A 13,134-nucleotide genomic window follows, 5' to 3' on the forward strand; every position below is an offset into this window, starting at 1 on the left:
GATGGATACTACGAGTAGTTCATTAAAGACAAATTTGAATGAATTTTTGAGGCAATACAAAAACGCACCGCATGCAACCACAGGGTCATCACCAGCACTACTATTTATGGGGCGACAGTTGCGCACACGGTTGAATCTGATTCGACCAGAGGAAATTTCAAACAAGGTAGAAGAGAAGCAATACGTAAAGTCCAAGAAAACTATTAGAGAGTTTGAACCAAATCAAAATGTTTACTTTTTGTCTGGGAATCCACGAATTTGTAAGTGGCTCAGGGGAACCATAAACGCACGTCTAGGTGATCTGCACTATGAAATACTCTTCAATGGGAAAAGTGTAAAACGGCATGTGGACCAAATACGCAAAGCCCCGGTTGGACCCGATAAAACAGATCGGGAAGTTGATTATTACAAGGCGAGGCTGTCAACCGAAGACAACACTAATGAAACCGAGCCATCAGCTGAAGTAGATAGCACTGAAGCAATAACGCAACCGGTGGTTACTGAAACTGCGCAAAACGAGTCGTGGGGATCGCAAGATTTTGAAGGCTTTGCTTCGGCCAATAGTACAATAGGGCAAAATCCTACATCGACACCGCATACAATACCCGAAACAAGTAGGATACCTCAAATTCCACGGAGATCAACCAGACAGAGAAGGGCACCTGTCGGATACTCACCTTAGCGCTTGCAGAGGAGGGAAAAATGTTATGTATCAAAAGAGATGGCAGCGCCACGACAATAAATTATTTACATATACATCTGGCAACTGTGTTGCCAGAACATTCTTTATCTTCTTCTTTATTACTTTTTTATCTTTCAATTGATATACTTTTACGCATTAACTTTAAAATGTAACAATTAACTTATTTCATTAATTAAATAAACACTCATATATAAAACGCTATCTGGCAGTGGTAACAAAGAACGTGCTATGTGATATATTAGACCTTGTACCTGTAAGTGGAAAAAATTTATTGTAAAAATATATAAACTGCATATACTTTTACAAACCTTAAAGGTTGGCATGCAATTTTCCGAACTACTTTTGTTGCTCCAAATGATGTCATTTGGAAACAGTCGATGTATTGCTGAATATTCTTTAAAAAGTGTAGGGAATCTGTTCCTATTCTTAAAACCAATGAGAAAAATGGCTCTGGAGGTGGAAGCAATGGTATCAATTTCACCTTTCCATTTGTGCAACACAATCCATTGGCTTCATTTTTGTATTTCAATGCCCTACAATATTGGCAACCTGAGTTCATAGGTCCAATAGCAACACAGTTGTAGGCACTGTAATCAATTGACATATCGTAACGAAAAGCAGCTCCATTCAAACTTGCACCATTATTAGTCGTACGTCGCACTTCACTGGTCTGTCTTCTCCGAATTCTTCGACACTCATTGCGATCTTCACGTTCCTGGGTATAACTAGATAGATAGTTAATTTGATTCGTTGCATTTGGGGTGCTTCTGCCTATATTTGTCCGCCTTCTTATAGGAGGCATATTTAGTAAGACACAAACACACAACACTTTTAACTTAATAGAATTGTATCTTTTAGATTTAGAAGTATTATAGATGCACAGCAAAGAGACGTTTACATATCAAGTGAAATTTTACAAAATTTGTTTCTGAGTAGGTATTCACTAAAAACCTTTGCAAGATAAATGTACGCGATTTATTTTTGTTCAAAAAATTACACTTTTTTGATTTTAAAATAATTCAATATAGGTAAGCACAGCTTTCCCAAATTATTTACAAATTTTAATACGAAAATTTGTGAAAAGTAACTGTATTCTAAAAGAATACATTTAGGGATGCCATGAAAAATATTAAAAATGGATACTCAGTTATTTTATCTTTACGATCAGCATACTCGTACAAATTAGCATAAAAAATATATTGAAGAATTAAATCTCCTTAGTGCACAAACTTTAGCATATGCATACAAATATACCAAAAAAGAGAACTTTGTTTAAGAATTTTAAAGAAATGGTTCACATTTTTTACAAAAAACTATTTTTCAAGAGATGTATGCATTCTTAACCATTTATGTTGCATTAGCTTGGCAAATATTTATCAAGCTGATACGAAATGCAAATATGTATGTACATGCATACATTCATACATACCTATAAACCTACGCCCGAAGTTAAATAACGCAACGAATGCTATGTACATATGTACCTACGTGCATATGTGTCGCATCATGCCTCACTCAAAATCAATTTGCGCTGACAGTTGACACCGAACAACCACACGTACAAAATTTTTTGGTAGAAATGTTACTTTTGAATGTAAAGTTTTTATTTTGCCGGCTCTAGGTCAAAAGTAATAAAACGATTTGATTTTTTATTTTCCCAATATATTTCGATCACCTTCGGACATCCTCATCAGGGGGCTACAAAAATAATAAACAATTCAGCTTAGTTTGTAATAACTAACAATAATAACTAAATAAACCATCCTATGTATATAATCACATTCATATTTATATACATACATACATTTATATTTTTATTTTGCTAATCTGCGTCCGTTCGGTTCGCCATGTAGCTTTGAACTAATTTTCCACAATTCTAGCAAGTGTCTGTAGATATGTGAGCAGCCGTCGGTATCTATTTTATATTTAAGTCTCTTGTTTATTGGTGTGTTTGTTATATGAAGCATTTCTAAAGTGACGCGTTTTTTGTAATTTTGCTCTGTTTGAAGTATGCTCACTGCTTCGAAATCTGGTTGATGGCCGCTCTCTGCACAGTGGGCCGCAAGTGCAGTTTTTTGCGTGTTACTAGCTGCTCTGCATTTTCTATCAGATCGGTGGCCTGATATCCTCGTTTTCAATTTATTCTTAGTTGTACCTACATACTCTTTGTTGCACTTATCGTTTTCATTTCCAGCGCATGTAATTTTGTATACATCGTTGTTTTTGTCTAATAATGCTACTTTACTTTTCATGTTGTTGTAGAAACTATTCGTCATATAGGCTGGTTTATGTGCAATTTTGATGTTTTCCTTGTCATATATGTCGGAACCTTTTAATATGTCGGAGAAGCCTGGTATATATAACATCGATTTGTACTTTGAAGTTGTTTTTTCTCCGTTTTTGGGTATTTTTATTTCCCTGTAAGCTTTAATCATCTTCCAAAAAATTCCATGAGGGAAGTCATTCATTTTTAGTATATTTGCAATTTTTCTTTTGTTTTCAGGGTGGAACACTGCATCACTCGTGTCCAACACCTTCCCAATAAAGTTTTTGGCTGTATTTATAATCATGCTTCTCGGATGTTTGGAATTGTAGCTCATTATCCGTCCTGATGATGTGGGCTTTTGGTACCAATCTACTTTTATTTGGTTACCTCTCTTACATACGAGACAATCCAAGAAGGGTAATCTGTTTTCAGTCTCTAGCTCCATGGTAAATTTTATATCTTTATGATATGTGTTTAGGGTTTTCATTGTTTTCTCTAGTTCATCCTCCCTTATTATTGCAAACACATCATCTACGTACTTACTAAGTAGTCTCGTGTTTGTCACTTTCTTCAATATTTCTTCCATCATGATGTCGGCTACTATCGGTGTGCCGGAGATCCCATTGGAAGCCCTGTTAACTGCATATAAATAATTTCTTCATGCTTAAAATATCTATTCTCTGTTATACAAAAGGTCAATATTTCCATAAAGAGCTTTTTTGGTATATCTGTGTATTGTTTTATGTCATCCCACTTTGTCATTATAGTCCCTATAGCTAAATCCGTTGGTACACTTGGAAACAATGACACTACATCAAACGACACAAGACGTTCATCATCACATATACAGGAGTTGTTTATCTTATTTTTGAACTTTATTGCACTTTTTACATTAAACTTTGATTCGGAAGTCAGATTTTTTAAAACGTTGGTTAAGTATTTACACAAATTCTAGGACGGAGAATTAATCATTGAACAAATTGGTCTTAAAGGTATATTATCTTTGTGTACTTTTGGCGCACCATATATTCGTGGTGGTAGAGCGGTATGGGTTGTCATTTGTGATCTTTCTCTTTTTGTAATGATACCTAGTTTCTCTAATTTATCTACTAATTGATTGTTTTTTGTTTGTAAGCGCAACGTTGGGTCTTGTCGTAATATTCTATATGTTGACAGATCGGATAATATATTATTCATCTTTACCATGTAGTCACTTTTTTCCATTGCAACAGTCACGTTACCCTTATCTGCACTTAAAATAACTATATTTTTGTTTTGGTTTAGAAATTTTCGGGTTCACCCCACTGTATCGTTAATGGCAATATCAGCTGTGTTCGTTTTATGTTTTGTTACTGTTTCTTTTATCAGCAGCGATAGTTTTGTTCTCGCAGACTCTTGATCCTCTTTATTTTTCACGCTCTGTATTAGTTCTTCTCCATCCGCTATACATTTGAATAGAGGGAAAGTGTTTTTTGCAACCGGTAGAGCAAGCTTTGGACCTTTTGCAAGAAGCGCCTCAACATCAGGTGGAAAATCTGTCTTTGTTTGGTTTACAAATCAATGTTTGTTGTTGTTGTTTTCGAGTGCTTCGTTGTTTCTTGTGCTTCTCAATTTTTCGAGCTTTGCTTGTTGCGTGTTTTTGCAAACGCTGGTACGTGTGAGTGCGAGTTGTTATTCACTCTCGAAAAAAGCTTTCAGATCATCCTCTTTCATATTTTGGCTTAAAGTGGCCTTAGTATAAGTAAGTTTTTTTGTTTTCACTTTTAAAATATCGTGTTTGAATTTAATTAAAGTATTTAGTATTTTACTGTGAAATAATCATATGTGTTTGTCCAATATGTGTTTTATATATTAAGGTATGTGATTTTTAATGGTAAATATGTAATTTAGTTTTGTTGTGTTTTGTAAAAACTTAGGTATAATTTTAGCTTCCCTACATTTTAATAAAAACCTTATGTTGGACTGCAACTTTGTCATCTGGATGGATTCTGATTTATACTTGTTGATAGCTTGTTTTGTCTTGTTGTTGTAGGTGTTTTTTAATTTTGCATAAACCATCTTGTTGGTTTCTTTTGTTCACGGCATGCCTTCCGTAGTTCCAATTAATATTTGATTTTAGCGACCTTTATGCGTTTAAATGTAAAGTTTTTATTTTGCCGGCTCTAGGTCAAAAGTAATAAAACGATTTGATTTTTTATTTTCCCAATATATTTCGATCACCTTCGGAGATCTTCATCAGGGGGCTACAACAATAATAAACAATCCAGCTTAGTTTGTAATAACTAACAATAATAACTAAATAAACCATCCTATGTATATAATCACATTCATATTTATATACATACATACATTTATATTTTTATTTTGTTAATCTGCGTCCGTCCGGTTCGCCATGTAGCTTTGAACTAATTTTCCACGATTCTAGCAAGTGTCTGTAAATATGTGAGCAGCCGTCGGTATCCATTTTATAGTTAAGTCTCTCGTTTATTGGTGTGTTTGTTATATGGAGCATTTCTAAAGTGACGCGTTTTTTGTAATTTTGCTCTGTTTGAAGTATGCTCACTGCTTCGAAATCTGGTGGATGGCCGCTCTCTGCACAGTGGGCCGCAAGTGCAGTTTTGTGCGTGTTACTAGCTGCTCTGCATTTTATATCAGATCGGTGGCCTGATATCCTCGTTTTCAATTTATTCTTAGTTGTACCTACATACTCTTTGTTACACTTATCGTTTTCATTTCCAGCGCATGTAATTTTGTATACAATGTTGTTTTTGTCTAATAATGCTACTTTACTTTTCATGTTGTTGTAGAAACTATTCGTCATATAGGCTAGTTTATGTGCAATTTTGATGTTTTCCTTGTCATATATGTCGGAACCTTTTAATCTGTCGGAGTAGCCTGGTATATATAACATCGATTTGTACTTTGTAGTCGTTTTTTCCGTTTTTGGGTATTTTTATTTCCCTGTAATCTTTTATCATCTTCCGTATAATTCCAAGCGTAACAACGTATTTAGCTATAGGGACTATAATGACAAAGTGGGATGACATAAAACAATACACAGATATACCAAAAATGCTCTTTATGGAAATATTGACATTTTGTATCACAGAGAATAGATATTTTAAGTATGAAGAAATTATTTATACGCAGTTAAGAGGGCTTCCAATGGGATCTCCGGCATCACCGATAGTAGCCGACATCATCATGGAAGAAATATTGAAGAAAGTGACAAACACGAGACTACTTAGTAAGTACGTAGATGATGTGTTTGCAATAATAAGGGAGGACGAACTAGAGAAAACAATGAAAACCCTAAACACATATCATAAAGATATACAATTTACCATGGAGCTAGAGACTGAAAACAGATTACCCTTCTTGGATTGTCTCGTATGTAAGAGAGGTAACCAAATAAAAGTAGATTGGTACCAAAAGCCCACATCATCAGGACGGATAATGAGCTACAATTCCAAACATCCGAGAAGCATGATTATAAATACAGCCAAAAACTTTATTGGGAAGGTGTTGGACACGAGTGATGCAGTGTTCCACCCTGAAAACAAAAGAAAAATTGCAAATATACTAAAAATGAATGACTTCCCTCATGGAATTATACGGAAGATGATAAAAGCTTACAGGGAAATAAAAAAACCCCAAAAACGGAGAAAAAACAACTACAAAGTATAAATCGATGTTATATTTTCCAGGCTTCTCCGACAAAAAGGTTAAAAGGTTCCGACATATATGACAAGGAAAACATCAAAATTGCACATAAACCAGCCTATATGGCGAATATTTTCTACAACAACATGAAAAGTAAAGTAGTATTATTAGACAAAAACAACATTGTATACAAAATTACATGCGCTGGAAATGAAAACGATAAGTGTAACAAAGAGTATGTAGGTACAACTAAGAATAAATTGAAAACGAGGATATGAGGCCACCGATCTGATATAGAATGCAGAGCAGCTAGTAACACGCAAAAAACTGCACTTGCGGCCCACTGTGCAGAGAGCGGCCATCAACCAGATTTCGAAGCAGTGAGCATACTTCAAACAGAGCAAAATTACAAAAAAGCTTCACTTTAGAAATGCTCCATATAACAAACACACCAATAAACAAGAGACTTAACTATAAAATAGATACCGACGGCTGCTCGCCAGTGTAGCCAGGTGATGCAAAAAAAGAAGCTAGATTGGCAAAAAAAAGGTTAGAAAAGGATAAATTTAGAAAAAAAAAGAAGCTAAAAAAAGGCCAGAAATTTTTTCGTTAATTCATTAAATTTTTTGGTTAATTGATTACATTTTTTTTATATTTTAGTTTACACATTTGTAAATAAAAACTTATAAACATAACTTAAGCATAACTTCCTGTTTCAAAACATATCAAGCACATTTTCCTTGACTAGCACATGGAAGTACTTTAAATGATTGCATATGTGTATATACATAAGAAAAATATTACAAACTAATTATTTATATAAAATACTCCCCGTCTGAAGAACCAGAAGAGCTTAAGTCTGGGTATAAAGTTTGGCTATTTACCATAGATATGAGATCATCGGTAATTTCAAAGTCATTACAATATTTAGATAGGTGTTTTAACGAGCATCTAATATTAAGCAGCGCATTAAGCATTTTAATTTTTAGTTTGTTCCTTAATTTAGTTTTCAGAATTTTCATGCCACTAAAAATTCTTTCAACCTCCGCGTTACTGAATGGTAATACTAAAAAACTAAATATGAATTCGACAAGTTCTAAAAAAGGAGGTTCGTTTAATGCATTTTTATGTTCTCGGACCAATATTCCATGGTGGAGTGTACATTTTTCCATTGTATAGTTATAAGTTTTCGCCACTGCAGCTCTATTATGCTATTTGACTTGAAGAATAACTATACTTCTCTTTTTCAAAGTAAGAAAATACATCTGGCTTTGAAATTTTCAACGAATTTTCAGCAGAAAAAGAATTAATCTTTTGTAGAGAACTCATATTATTAGGTATTAGGTGTTCACAGGAACTATTGAAATTATTTTATTTTAGAAATTTTTAAAAATACATTCGGAGTAAAAAAGGCTAGAAAAAAGTCACGAAGCTAAACCCAAAATTTCGAGGCTAAAGGCAAAAAAAAAGGCTAAATCTAGCCTCGAAAAGGCTAACCTGGCAAAACTGCTGCTCACATATCTACAGACACTTGCTAGAATCGTGGAAAATTAGTTCAGAGCTACATGGCGAACCGAACGGACGCAGATTAGCAAAATAAAAATATAAATGTATGTATGTATATAAATATGAATGTGATTATATTTTATTTAGTTATTATTGTTAGTTATTACAAACTAAGCTGAATTGTTTATTATTGTTGTAGCCCCCTGATGAAGATCTCCGAAGGTGATCGAAATATATTGGGAAAATAAAAAATCAAATCGTTTTATTACTTTTGGCCTAGAGCCGGCAAAATAAAAACTTTACATTTAAACGTATAAAGGTCGCTAAAATCAAATATTAAATGTAACTTTTGTTTAAACAATTTTGCTGATATGCAAAACGAAGGTAAATATTTCAAAGTTTTATGGCAAAGAATAAATATTCCAATCGATCCATCCGTTTTGAATTTATAGCTGTGTAAACAAAAATTTAATGATTTTTTACTACAAAAATGAAGTCAGAACGATCCCCGTACCTCAAGGAATATTCCAAAAAAAAAAGAATTAGCGAAATCGGTCCAACCGTTCTCGAGATTCGCGCTTATTCCACAATTCACTTTTTTTATATCATAGATTTACATTGCTTCTAGCGGCGCACACCTTTAACTATGGATATAGCCTGGTTCTCGTGTTGATTCCGCAGATCATATTTTTTCAGTTAGAGAAACACCTTTTCTAAGCTATCCCCTCGGCAGTGATTCAGCAAACTCTCAGAGAGTATTATTGCCATGAAAAGTTTTTCAGTGAAAATTCATCTACCTTGCAGGAGTCGGCGTAAAACAGGAAACTGTCGTTCCTCCAATTTGCTGGAAAAATTAAAAGGAGCACGAAAAAAAATTGGAAGGGAAACTCGGCCTAAAATGACTTCAAAGGCTACCGTGCCTTGTATTTTTTTTGTGAAGTCGGCTAGATGTTCGACGGTTAGACGTGGTAAAATTTAATTTTTTCAGTCTAAGTTCAATGGATTTGTTTTATACGTAGACTTTTAAACAGAAAATTGACTATGGTTTCTTAGTGCGTACCTATATACGTGTATTAGAAAACCGTTGTCGGAAATGGAAAAGTGATATACAAATTTAAATTGTCGATGAATTTTGTAAAATGCCCCTGACGCTTCTAATGATAAAGTAATCATTTGAATACCATTTAAAGCGAAACATATGTATCTTCTTTCCGATGACGAATAATATTCGGTACTAAACCGAGGCAAATCAAACAAGGTAGAACTGATAACTAAAGTATTAAGTTTGTGTAAAAGGCAAATTCAGTACCAGGTGTTGTTATCCCAACAGCTGATTGCTTCTTCTTCATAATTTTCCATACTACGTCTTGTACTACATGTTAGTTAATCGAAATCAATGAAAATTTTCTTTTGACTTGACATTCTTCTGTGCGGCGAATTGGTTAAATTCGCTTTGCCACCACCTGGTATGGATTCGCCTTGGTTTTTGTGGGAGTTCTTACTTACAAAAAATTGTAAACAAGTGTATTACCCCGTTTCTGTGCTGACTGTTTATTTGGTTTCGTACAAAAATCGTTTGTTAAAGCCGCAAACGGTATTCATATAGATCTCCTGGACTTCTGGTTGGGAATTAGAATCATCATAATATCATAGAATATCTCAACAAAAAATGTAACGTAGAATCTTGTCAACTACTACAACTTTGGAACGATTAGAAAGAAGTTAAGTATATATTGTTCGAAATGTTTATGGACATTTGCTTGCAGTAGGCGGGGAGTATGACAGATTTTTGGACACCTGCCAGCGGTTTTCATAGAATAACTCGACCAGAAAAGTAAATTGATAAAAATTCGGGTTCAAGGGTTAACGAATAGGTTAGACGGCTTTATGATCCCTATTATGCTGTTCGTAAGAGGCAACTAAAAGTTCCAGGGTTTTCCAAGCATGTTTTTGCAGTTAGAATAACTTGAAATTGTTTCCTATCACTAGAATAGTGAACAACTGCAAAAGAACATCAACGCACTTGTCAGTGAGTAAAATAATCAGCTTAACTTACTTACTTAATTGGCGCCCCCAATTCGAAGAACTTTTCTCTCGAGTACTCCCAGGGCCGCTTCATCTCATGTCATGGTCCATGCTTCAGCACCAAATGGCAGGAGGGGTACGATAAGTGACTTTTAGAGCATGATTATCGCTCGTCGAGAGATTTCCACTCCGGCAGCCCTTCGAAGATTATGAGCAGGGCAACCCGAAGTATGCAGTAGCATATTTTTTATATGGCTCGTATCTATTAAACCAATCATATATGCATACATCTCACAGAGAAATATGAAGTTTGAGCTATACTTTATACATCATATGTTCGATTAATGCATAGGTATTTTGCAATAAATATTTATTTATAAGCATATTTTGCAAAAAAATGTTGTATTTCCTGCGTATATCTAGCATTCAGAGCTAAAATGTGAGTTTTAGTAAAGCAATAATATGGTATTCATGCAAAATTGAAGATTTCCGTTTCTGAGCGATTATTTTATGATAAAGTTGATATAATTGGGGAAGTCATTATAATGCCATCATAGAATGTGGGTATCTATTTCAACTGAAACTTATTTTCAACATATCGAGCCCTGTGCGCAAAAAAGACGTAAGAGCCAAAATCAAAATTTTACCGGAGAAATTTGTTTTTTTTTTATTTTCTTTGCGGCTAGTTTAAATCCTGACATATAATTTGATACACAGCCATTATTTGACTCACCCTATAAGATGCAATAAATTCTATTATTATATTATAACCATGCATGTTAAATTCCAATTAGAATTAGTAATTGATGCAATTGGTTTATATTCTCTAATTCATTAAACAATTAGAAATAGTTCAACTAATTCCCATAAGATAATTAAAATTTTTTCCTAATGATAAATCTAATTGCAATTAATTGCAATTAGCAAAAAAATTGGTTTACCTTTACAATTAGAAATGTAATTGACTTCTGCTAATGTAATTAGATATTCAATTAGCTCGAATTAGAATCAATTATTTATATTTATTTACATCATTATTCGTTCACGTCAATCATTCATTGAAAAAAATGTATCTTTATCAAAATATTTCTATTTGAGGTAATTGAATATCTAATTGCATTAGCAGAAGTCAATTAAATTTCTAATTGTAAAGGTATACCAATTTTTTTTGCTAATGGCAACTAATTGCAATTAGATTTACCATTAGAAAAAAATTTCCATTATCTAATGGGAATTAGTTGAACTATTTCTAATTGTTTAATGAATTGAAGAATTTCGTAAATGAAGGTTAATTAGCAATCATTAGCATTATCTAATCATTACTTAACATCTATGATTATAACATATTGCTAGTTTTTGGCGCATACGTCTTTTCTGCCCTCAAAATACCAAGCTCCTGTTTAATAATTTGGCTCATACGTTAAAATTTTTCATTTGGAAAAGTTTGATTTCCGCTCTTATTTTTATTGTTTCGAATTATGCTTAAAGTTTTATTATGTAAAAAAACTGAATAAATTAAACAATACTATTTATATAATATAAACTAGCAGACCCGGCAGACGTTGTTCTGCCCTAAATTTGGCCTATCTGCATACATTTTAATAAGCTTTTTCCGTCTAACTCTGCCCTACCCCTTTACACTTTTTCCTAATCTTTTTATTCACTCCTCCCTCCGTCTTTTTCGCTTCATCTCCATCTTCGTCTCATTCTATCTCTTTCTCAGTCTCCTTCTCTCTTTTCTCTTCTCTCAAGTTTTTATCCTTCTTCTTCATCTCTTATTATCAGTCCCAGAGGGTGGTATGTATTTTGTTCCAGTCCCATTCCGAGTCTCAGTCCCATTCCTACTCCGAGTCTCAGTCTCAGTCCCAGTCCTAGTCCTAATCCCAGTCCCAGTCCTTCTCTGGTATACTTCCCGGAAAAAAGCATCGTAAATACTAATATAGGCAAATTTAAATACGAAATTTCAGGCAAATCGAATAGGACGTATATAAATAGGTATGTGGGTATTATTAATTCTTGTCTTTATTTCGGCTTCGCATTCATATTTATCAGTTTTGCCAGGTTGATGCGACTAAATCGAATATCACAATGAACTTTAGAGCTCTCAGCAACAGCTTTCATTTGATATCCATAATACACACACATTCTAGGGGTATCCGGGTCCATGTTTTGGCCTATATCTCGAGACCATAGTCAGTCAGCGGTGTAAAACTTACTCTGTATTATGGCACACATCAACAGCTCAATTTGATATCCATAATATAAAAACACATTATAGGTATATCCGGGTCCATGTTTTGGCCTATATCTCGAGACCGTAGTCACCCAGCGGTGTATGAAAATTATCCTGTACTATAGCACTCATCAACAGCTTTCATTCGATATCCATATTGTATAAACACATTCTAGGGGTACCCGGGTCCACGTTTTGGCCTATATCTCGAGACCCTAGCCTCCCAGTTGTATGAAAATTATGCTGTAATATAGTTCTCATCAACAGCTTTCATTCGATATCTATATTGCATAAACACATTCTAGGGGTACCCGGGTCCACGTTTTGGGCTATATCTCGAGACCCTAGCCTCCCAGTTGCATGAAAATTATCTTGTACTCTAGCACTCAACAACAGCTTTCATTTGATATCCATATTGTATAAACACAATCTAGGGGTACCCGGGTCCGCGTTTTGGGCTATATCTCGAGACCCTAGCCTCCCAGTTGTATGAAAATTATCCTGTACTATAGCACTCATCAACAGCTTTCATTTGATATCCATATTGAAAAAAGGTAGACGTTGGCCGATTCTCAGACCTACCCAATATGCTCACAAAATTTCATGAGAATCGGTTCAGCCATTTCGGAGGAGTTAAGCCTCTAACACCGTGACAGAAGAATTTTATATATTAGATAAAGTAAGGTTAATATTAGAAACTAATTATACCTTTCATGAACATGAAATGGTATATTAACT

At 34.2% G+C, this 13,134-nt stretch overlaps 1 long non-coding RNA gene across 2 annotated transcripts; it reads right to left on the bottom strand.

Moving 5' to 3' along the window:
• Positions 1 to 782: 782 nt before the first annotated feature.
• LOC137236726 (uncharacterized) lies at positions 783 to 5,445 on the bottom strand. Of its 2 annotated transcripts, none has more exons than XR_010948599.1 (5): positions 5,319 to 5,445; positions 2,508 to 5,212; positions 2,133 to 2,401; positions 1,012 to 1,491; positions 783 to 954 (listed from the first exon to the last, which is right to left on the bottom strand). It is a non-coding gene; the product is annotated as an uncharacterized lncRNA (long non-coding RNA). The 2 variants fall into 2 exon arrangements; XR_010948600.1 differs by having other exon boundaries at positions 5,315 to 5,347.
• Between the last annotated feature and the right edge of the window lie 7,689 nt (positions 5,446 to 13,134).

This window comes from Eurosta solidaginis, chromosome 1, assembly GCF_040869045.1.
Source record: "Eurosta solidaginis isolate ZX-2024a chromosome 1, ASM4086904v1, whole genome shotgun sequence".
In the NCBI taxonomy this organism is placed as follows: domain Eukaryota; kingdom Metazoa; phylum Arthropoda; class Insecta; order Diptera; family Tephritidae; genus Eurosta; species Eurosta solidaginis.